Source organism: Arachis hypogaea, chromosome 12 (genome assembly GCF_003086295.3).
Source record: "Arachis hypogaea cultivar Tifrunner chromosome 12, arahy.Tifrunner.gnm2.J5K5, whole genome shotgun sequence".
NCBI classification, from domain to species: Eukaryota; Viridiplantae; Streptophyta; class Magnoliopsida; order Fabales; family Fabaceae; genus Arachis; species Arachis hypogaea.
In genome coordinates, this window is record NC_092047.1 from 112,617,758 (window position 1) to 112,627,852 (window position 10,095).

Consider the following 10,095-nt stretch of genomic DNA (forward strand, 5'->3'; position numbering starts at 1 on the left):
TGGTTTTAAAATTATGAGTTACAATGTTACAATACCAGTTGACTTACGTTAATTAGAAAAAAAAAAATATATATATATATATAATAGGAATATAAAGAAAATCAATGTATATTTTTTTAAAAATACTTTTTATTATATATAATAATCTATACAGCTTTTGAAATTTTCAGGCCATAAGATTATAATACTCTTAGTCTCTTACTATATCATACAATATACACCGGTGAACTACTGTTTAGTTAGGGTGGTAGTTTTTCTTTCTTTCTTTCTTTCTTTTCTTTTCTTTTTTTTTTTTTTTTTTTTTGGTTAAGCGGGTTTCGTTCGGAATAGGTGGGAATGTGGGATATGTTTCATGAGATTGGGCTGAAGATTCTTTGTTTAGTAGAATCTTGGAATTGTGCGATATTGGCGGAACATCTTTTGTATTGGTCCTTCTCCTAGTTTCTATTTTCAAGAGTTTTAATGTTTTGTCCAAAAACACAGACACTGTTTTTTTTTTTCGGGCCTGCTACACATACAAGCAAAAACGAGTTACAAGCTTTACAAGTTGACCCAGCCCAAAAACAATTCACGCGCATGAAGAGGGAGTTAATGGAGCGTAACATTCACGCGCTCCCACTCAAAACGGTTACGTACGCTTCGAGTAATGGCAGACTCTTCCACTTCTTCCACTTCTCAAAGGAATTCGAAGAAAACGCAACCCTTCCGTTTTCAAGCGAAAATCGAAAATCAAAATATACAACTCGTCGCTAAGCTTCGAAACCTCCATCAACACAGCATCAAACTCTCCATCAAGAATCTCCAGCGAAAACAAAGCAACAATACTCAAGGTACGTTACATTACGATTCCTGTATATTTTCCAGATTACGAACTAGGTTTTACTTTTCTTCTACGTTGTTGTTCTAGGTTTTACTGTTATTCTTGCTTCTTTGTTACACTGTTCTTCTACGTTGTTGTTCTACGTTTTACTGTTATTCTTGTTGTTCTAGATCTTCTGGTAACTGATTTTTGGGGGTATATTCCGTAGATTGGGGGTGTATATTGCTTGACCTTGTAATGTTGCTTGATATTGAAGCATGTTTGAGTGATACCTGACTGATATATATGGATGTATCTGAATCATATCTATGGGTGTATCTCACTGTTATCAATGGGTGTATCTGAATCATATATATGGGTATATCTTACTGATATCTTTGGGTGTATCTGACTCATATATATAGGTGTATCTTACTGATATCATTGGGTGTATTTTTCAATTCAGAGAAAATGGCAGCAAGAAACCAAACAAAAGACCTTAAGTGTGCCACACATCTCCTAAGTGATAAATTCAGAAACATGACTGAGGAAAAGAAGGCGATTGTGAGGGATCTAGGATTCGGTGGGTTGATGCACATCCCACCACTAAGGGTGCATCACCAACTGTTAAGGGAGCTGGCAAACAACTTCAAACTTGGGGAGAACAGACTGGAAACAGGATATGGTTCTTTCAAAATAACCCCAAGAAAGATAGGTCGTGCGCTTGGCATCAATGCAACAGGTAACTAGCTCAAAATTATAGGTGTATATTAAGTTGATGCTTGGGTGTATTTAAGTTGATGCTTGGGTGTATTTGAACCGACTTTGATACTTTGTTGTTTTCCTTTTTGTAGGAGATCTGTTTCCTCAGAAAGTCGAGTATAAGAAACTTTCTGAGGATGACAAAATAATTTTTAGAAGATTCCAGGGTAAGACCCTCAAAAGTCTTACCGATGAGATGATGGATATCGGCGTTGGTAACGAAGAGGAACGCCTAATGTTCAAGAGGATTTTCATCCTCTATATACAGATGGCGTTCCTTTTGCCAACGACAATAAACAAAATCTCGCCTGTACACCTGGCCCCAATTTTTCAGATGGACAGCATAACGGAGCGAAACTGGGGAGGGCATGTTTTGACCTTTATCGTCAAGGGCATAACCGACTACAAGGAGAAAAAGAAGAAGGCAATTGATGGCTGCCTCTTTGCCCTGATGATAATATATTTTCATCTTTCTAAAAATAAAGGCAAGAAGAGGGCTGAAAGACCGCCAAAATCCTAGATTGCCAACTGGAGTAAGGAGCAGTTGGTCGAAAGAATGAATGCAGAAACAGAGAAAATTTTGGTAAGTTGAACATAATATGTTGGGTGTATATTTATTTATCTGAATGCTGCTAAATAAATTATCTGATGTTTCAGGGGATTGTAAACATGGCGCAAACAAGAGAGAAAATAAAAAAACAGAGAAAACAGAAAAAAAAAACAACAAATAAAAAAAACAAAAAAAAGGAAGGCAAGTTCAACATCGTCTTCGGAGGAAGAAACAACTGATAGTGACAGTTCTACCTCTGAGTTTGAGACTCAAGAAGACTCAGAGGATTCACCAAGAAAACACCCCAGCAAAAAGGGGAAAAAGTAAGTACCATACTTCGGTGTAATTTCTTTGTCGAGTTGGGTGTATTTTTTGAAAATATTTGGGTGTATTTTGTTGATCAAGTTGGGTGTATGTAGTTTATTAAGTTGGGTGTATTTCGTTTGCTGCGTTGGGTGTATATTGTCCATACAGTTGGGTGTATCTTATGCATTCATTTGGGTGTATTTTATATCTTTAGTATGTTCTAAATAATGATTGTTTGTTTTACAGAATGGACTCCAGAAAAAGAAAGAAGAGTCAAGAGGAGTCAGATTCTGATTCAGAATCTGAATCTGAATCAACTGATGAGTAATATTCTGAAATTATTACTCCTTTCTTTTGGCTTCATTATAAAGATTTCATGTATTAACTGAAGTGTGTCTTATTAACTTATAGAAGTGAAGAATCATCACCGGTGGAGAAGCAAAAGAAAAAGAAAAAGACAAAAACAACACCAAAAAAATAAGCACTTATTTGGATAATATTCTGTGATAAAATTAATTTTTTATTTCTGATTCATACTTTTTTTTTCCACCCAGAACACAATCCAAAAAGAAAAAAAGTTGTTGTTGAGCATTCATCCCCTGAAGAAGATCAACACTTTGATGGGTACAGTACCTCGTTAGCTATATTACCGTCTATCATCGTAATTATTTTTGTTAACATCTTCTTTTATGAATGTAGTGAGAGATATGAAATATCAAGTGAAGATCTAGATGAATTGCTAAGGGGAAACGTTGAAAAATCTGCTGCAGAGGGGTATGTCTTGTTGGGGTTTATATTTCAGATTTTGGTGTATTTTCTTTGCTAATAATTGTTTCTTGTTTCGCAGGGAGAACGAAGCTGACCTGCGATCGACAGAAGGTCGCTATGTCTCCTCTGAAACGTAAGAAGCTTTATTTAATAAAATCTTGTTATCATTTGGGTGTATTTTGTGGAACCATTTGGGTGTATTTTGTGGATCAAGTTGGGTGTATGTTGTTTATTAAGTTGGGATATTTCGTTTGTTGTGTTGGGTGTATATTGTCCATTCGATTGGTTGTATCTTGTGCATTCATTTGGGTGTATTTTATACCTGTATCTTATTTTGTCTGAATAACATGAAATCTGTTTAGAATACCGGCTGTGAACTTGGGAAGTGATGATCCTTCCTCTCAAGGACGCACAGAACAGAGTAGTGTAAACCAGCCGTCAGAGAGCATGTAATTTCTCTTTCAGATAACCATTACTTTTGTTCTTCTATTACCTTCTACTTCTAATTCTATATATATTTTTTTAGAAAAAAAAGCCCTTTATTATTTTATTCAAGAAAAAAAAGGCAGGAAAAAAAAAGCAAAAACTGCAAGTATGTAAGTTCTCAAAAAACAAAGCCTGTCTTCTTTTTGAATTGTTCGGGTGTATTTTTTGACTTTCTTTGGGTGTATTTTAGGTTGAGTCCGGCTGATTCGAATATGATGGTTGTGAGGGAACAGACACCGTCGGATGCGCTTGCAATGTGAGTTTTCCAAGAATATTTCATCCTTATAACCTTATTATTTTCAAAGGCGTTGTTAACCTTTCATTTTTCTTTTTGTTTAGAGTCCCAATTCAAGTTTTTGTGCCGGCGTCCCAAACAACCACTGTGCCGGAACTTCAAGAAACACCTGAGACAGATTTTGAACCAACCCCTCTGCTACAGATTGAACAAACTACAGAAACGTAAGAAATAGTATTGGGTGTATATTTGTTTAGAGTTTGGGTGTATATTTGGTTACAGTTCGGGTGTATATTGTTCTTGATTAGTTTTTTTTACGCCATGATTAATTTTGTGTAACTGTGCAGCACTTCTGAACCCCCCCCCCAACAACTTCAAGAAACCACACCCACGCTTCCCCCAACTCCATCTAAAATGTAAGTTCATCAGACTAAAATCAATCTTTGCTTATGATCCGTATATTCTTACTCTTATAATACGTTATACATGATGACGCAGTCATCCAGCCGCAGAAGACGTTGCTGCCCTGATGATGATGGCACGGACAACATCCTATGTTCCTAAAACAGATCCAGTGCCATCATTCAGTCTTGGCTTGACTGATTCAAGCCAGGAGGGAGCGTCAACGCAGGAGACAGAAAGGACAAAATCTCCAGAAACTGCAAATTTGCTAGAACAATTAGACGATTTGGTACAAAAAATAGCAAGCAGTGCGGCGAAAGAAAAAAGTAAAAGTCCACAAATTCAAAGGGAGACTGGGGGAGAAAGTTCTGGGAAGTTTGAAACTCCTGAGGGAATAAATCAGATTACGGATGATATGAAAGAAAAGTGCTACATCTGGGGGACACGACTGAAGACTTACGCAGATGGCAGTACTAACGAGTATGACCACATGTGCACTCTGATTGCCCAAGATAATTACATTTTATTTAGAATGCACCTTGCATCCCTCCAGGCAGAAAGTTATATAGAATCTGAGGTAATATTAGAACAACATTAATGTTTTACACCAAAGTTTACTGCAATGTTTATTAACGTAAATTGATTTCGGCATATATTTCTAGATTGTATCTGCCATGTGCCACATCCTCAACCGGAAAAATGATAAAAGGTTTCAAGAACAAGTATACTGTCTGCCCCTTGATATTGTGGTAAGTGTTACTTCTACGAATTTTGGGTGTATTTTCTGTATTGATTTGGGTGTATTTTTTACATTCTATTGGGTGTAAGTTGTGTAGTCATTTGGGTGTATTTAAAGTATTCACTTGGGTGTATTTTCAGTATTTCATTTTTTGTTTCGCAATTGTTGCAGAGCATGGCCCTTTCAAAGCACCCAAAGGGGGAATTCATATCACCGAAAACCAATAAAGAATTCAGGGTGGAAGACTACCCGAGTTTTATTCCCTTCATAGATGCAAATAAATTAACTTCTCATCCATATGTAAGTTTTCATTTGCTAAATTTGTTAGTACCGTTCTTTACTTATATGCTAAATAAAATAACACACTGTTGAAATGTGGCAATCCTTCAGATTTTTGCACCTGTTTGCTACTCGGGCCATTGGTGGTTATGAGTGATTGATACAACAAAGCGGAGATTTCATATACTTGACCCGCTACATAAGAAAGCTCCAAGCGATGAGAGAAAGCAGCTTAATAAATTCACTGTAAGTTGCCTCTGTGTTCTTTACTGTAATAACACACTGTATGTATGTTTTTGCTTTGGGTGTAATTATGTTCTCCTTTGGGTCTAATTTCTTTGTCGAGTTGGGTGTATTTTATGGAACCATTTGGGTGTATTTTGTTGATCAAGTTGGGTGTATTTCGTTAGTTGTGTTGGGTGTATATTGTCCATTCAGTTGGTTGTATCTTGTGCATTCATTCGGGTGTATAACTGATTTATTTTGGTATTTAAGGGATATGTATTTTCAAGATTGAGAGCATATGCTGGCGGGGAACCTCTACAGAAAGACGAGAAGGAGAAGCAAATTAAAGCATCATATGTTAAAATATCAGGCCAAAAATCAAGGTATAAATTTGTGACTCTGAACAATAAACTTTCCTAAATGAGATTTGTAATTTATTTTCTTCGTTTTCAGCTATGACTGCGGTATATACGTTATGAAGTGGCTTGAGTTAATTGAGCCGGAAAACATTAAAAAGGGGAAGTATGAATGGGATAATTGGAAACAGGTAACTGTCTTTAGAACTATATAACTCTGTATTACTTTACTGAATTAATATTGCTGTTTAAACAGAATATACTTTTTAATTGTAGGAGGAGGTGGACCACTATAGAGTTGAGTATGCTTCACGGATACTATTCAGTGAAATGAATAAAGAGAGAGATCAGGCAATTAGAGAGAGTAATGTAATAAGGCTGTCGAAGCCATCCTCTGTATTATTGAGTCCGTTTTGTCAGATAAATTCTGTTGATATAGAAATTGCGTAATCCAACTGCTAGCTAGTTTGTACATTGAACAAATGCTGTAAAAATTTGCCATTTATAAACAACTTCTATTGAATAAAATTTTTTTTCATAGTTAAACTGTCTGTGATGTTAAACTGTCTGTGTGGTATTCAAAAGCTGTATTACAGGTGGTAAAATATGAAGGAAAACATCAAAGGCATATATAAACGCAAATTATAAACTTTTACACCCAACGCAAGTTTAATAATACACCCAAGATTGCATAAAATATACACCCAAACTGTCTGTGCTGTTAAACTGTCTGTGCTATATTCAAAATGTATGAATTACAGGTACTAAAATATGAAGAAAAATATCAAATCAAATATACACCCATAACCTGCGAATTTTTACACCCAAATAAAGTTGAATATACACCCTGAACCTTATCCCCCCCTGATGCTTTGAGACTAAAACCCTGAAACCTAAACACTTAAAACCTAAACCCTTACCCCTAACCTGTAAACCCTAAAACACAAATATTATATATATGTATCTATATGTAAATTGTGAATTAACAAAAATACACCTAAAAGAACAGTGCTTTTACACCTATATTCTGTAAAACTATACACCCAAAGAGTTATCCCCTGCTGCTGGTACCCTGAACTGATAATTCATAACATGTCCTTGATATTGGCTGGAATTTGAATGCACCGCTGATGCAGCATCAAACAGGTTTATCTGAATATAACACTCACATATTAGCTAAACTATTAACGAGAAAAATAAACTCAATCCCCACAAATTTAAAGAACATTACTTTTACCTCGCTTAAAACTTTCGTTTTCTTCTTCTTTGTGGCATTTGCAATCTGTTTGTCCAACTTTGAACCTAGCCTATTTTTTGGACGTCCTCTTGTTCGAATCCTTGGCGGGCTTTGAAGCTCGTTAACGGATTCCAAGTTGGCGTCTTCGTGGGATAAAGAAGATGTCCCCTTCCTTTTGGCTTTTAATGATTCCATCTCAGCCATGACGTTATCGTACGCACGGTGCATAATTGCAGTCAGCTCCTCCGATTCGGATGCAAATTCACAAATATTTTGCGAACGAAAAACCAATTGGTCGAACCTCTTGCTTCTTGGCTCCATCAGTGGCTCGTCGTGGCTGCTCTTGATGTGTGTGTGTCGCCTCTTTACCTTCTTGCTCCATCGTTCTAGTATATATCTAGGTGACACTTGGCTTACTTGTTCGAAGCTTAACACGCTTAGTGCGTGACGGCACAGTATCCCTCTCGACTCAAATAATAAGCATTGGCATTTTACCTCGGCTGCAACTGAGTCGTAAGTAACCACGAACTTGTTGAATATTGAGCTAGAAACTTTTTCTCCGACTTCGTATACTGAATAGCCTAGAGCGGAATTCTTTAATCTGGTGATGCAATTCGTCTTTCCTCTGAATTGCGCTTGGACTTCCCTAAACTTTTGATGAGTGTACGCATCTTGAAACTGAGCTTCAATGGAGGATTTTGTTGCACACGGTATGACCGTATGAAAATCTGCAACATCTGATTCTCTCTCAGCTTGCTCCCTGCTTCCGAGGCAATTATCATATTGTTTGATGAACTGAATAAGCGAGCTGTTTCGGGTGATAAACTTGTTAAAAAATGAATGCATGCTCTCGCTCCTTTGTGTGCTTCTCATCCCTGCCCAGAAGTGGTGATCCAGATAGATAGGAACCCATATGTGACGGTCTTCGTACAGATCTGCATAATACACCCAAACACAGACTATAAATACACCCGAGAAAACATGCAATTTACACCTCTGCTGCAGATTTTAAAAAGACATTACCTGAAAGCCACTTGTTGTCCGCAAGACTAAAATTCAGCAGAAAATCATTCCAATTCCTATCGAATGAGTCTTTGCTGTGAGAGTTCCAAACAACTTGGCTCATTTCTTGTTCCATATCGGCATGTCCCTTGTACCCGTTTAATTTGCTTGGAATCTTCTTCATGATGTGCCAAATACACCAACAGTGAATTGTTGTTGGCATACAGGCCTCTAAAGCCCTTTTCATTGGTGCGCATTGATCGGTGAGAAACCCTTTCGGAGCGTTTCCTCCCATGCAACGAAGCCAGCATTGAAATAACCATTTGAATGATTCAATTTCTTCGTTCTTCATCAAAGAACATCCGAGAAGTGTTGACTGACCGTGGTGATTCACCCCGACAAAAGAACCACAGACCAGATTATACCTGAAACAAATTACCATAGTCCAGAATGCAAAATCATTAGGTACACCCCCAACAAATGCTTTGTATACACCCAATGAAACAGCCAATATACACCTCTGATGCGGATTCATAAAAATACATTAATTTAGCATCATAAACAGGGGGCAGTTTGTTACCTGTTTGTATTGTAGGTGGTGTCGAATGAAATGACGTCTCCGAAATACTCAAAGGCAGCTCTGCTTCTTGCATCGGCCCAAAAAGCCAGCTTAATCGATTGATCCTCCTCGAGTTCGAGCTCAAAAAAGAAATTCGGATTCTTCTCTTTCATTCTTAACAAATATTTTCCGAATTCCTTTGCATCTTCTTGTTCGGAAACATTTCGCACTTCCCTGGTAATGTAATTCCTCACGTTCTTTTCGATAAAATTTAACTCGCGGTGACCCCCGGCAGCCGCAACAAATGATTGGTAGGTTTTGCTTGGTCTGATACCGGCCTCTTCGTTATTCTCTATTGTACGACGAATGGACATGCTTAGTTCCCTGTGCTGTTTGAGCATCTCTGCTTTACTTGGACAGCAGGGGTGTGAATGATCCAGCACAACCTTTGAAATGATCCAAGCACCGACATCCTTCAATGTGTGTATATAAATTCTTGCAGGACAGTTTAAACCGGCTGTCGGATTGGTCTTCTCGGTCGGAGATATTTTAGATTTCCATTTTCCCTCTCTGCTACATGTAATCAATTGATTCTTAATCTCGTTTCCCTTCCTATTTGTGCTCCGAACTCTTGTAGAGAAACCTGCAGCCTTGGCGTAGTTCCTGTAAAATTTTCCAGCATCTTCAAGGGTGGTAAAGGTCATTCCAACCTTCGGAACAAGCTGGTCATCAACAACCGAGAGAGGCTGCAGAATACACCATGTCAAAAACTGTAAATACACCCATAGATACGATTCAAATACACCCAATCATGTCTGATATGATACACCAGAACCGCAACAACTCAACTAAAATGACAATAAAAGCCATAAACTGTAAATACACAGGCTGCAGAATACACCATGTCAAAAACTAAAAACACACCCAATCATGTCTGATATAATACACCTGAACAACAACAACTCAATTAAAATAACAAAAAAGCAGTAAAGTGTAAATACACCCACACTTCTAGCAAAAATACACCCAAAAAAGGTCTGATCTACACCCGAGCATCTGCTATAAATTCCAGATAATTAATCAAAACTAATACATTACATTCAAACCTCAGGGACTTCGTCAGATTCAAATTCATAGTCCACTTCGCCTGGATTCAGCTGACAATCTGAGCTTGAATCATCCATTATCTTCAAAAACGAATTCAAACTTTGATTTCAGAAATCGAATAGAAAACGAAGATGGAGTTGCAGAGAGAGAAACTAACATAAATGACAAAGAACATACCAGTGAGAAAGGAGTAGAGAAGAACGATCGAGAAGAAGGAGGAAGAGGAGCGAGAAGAAGAACGACCAAATCTGAAAATAAGGAGAACGAAAAAGAAAACAGATCT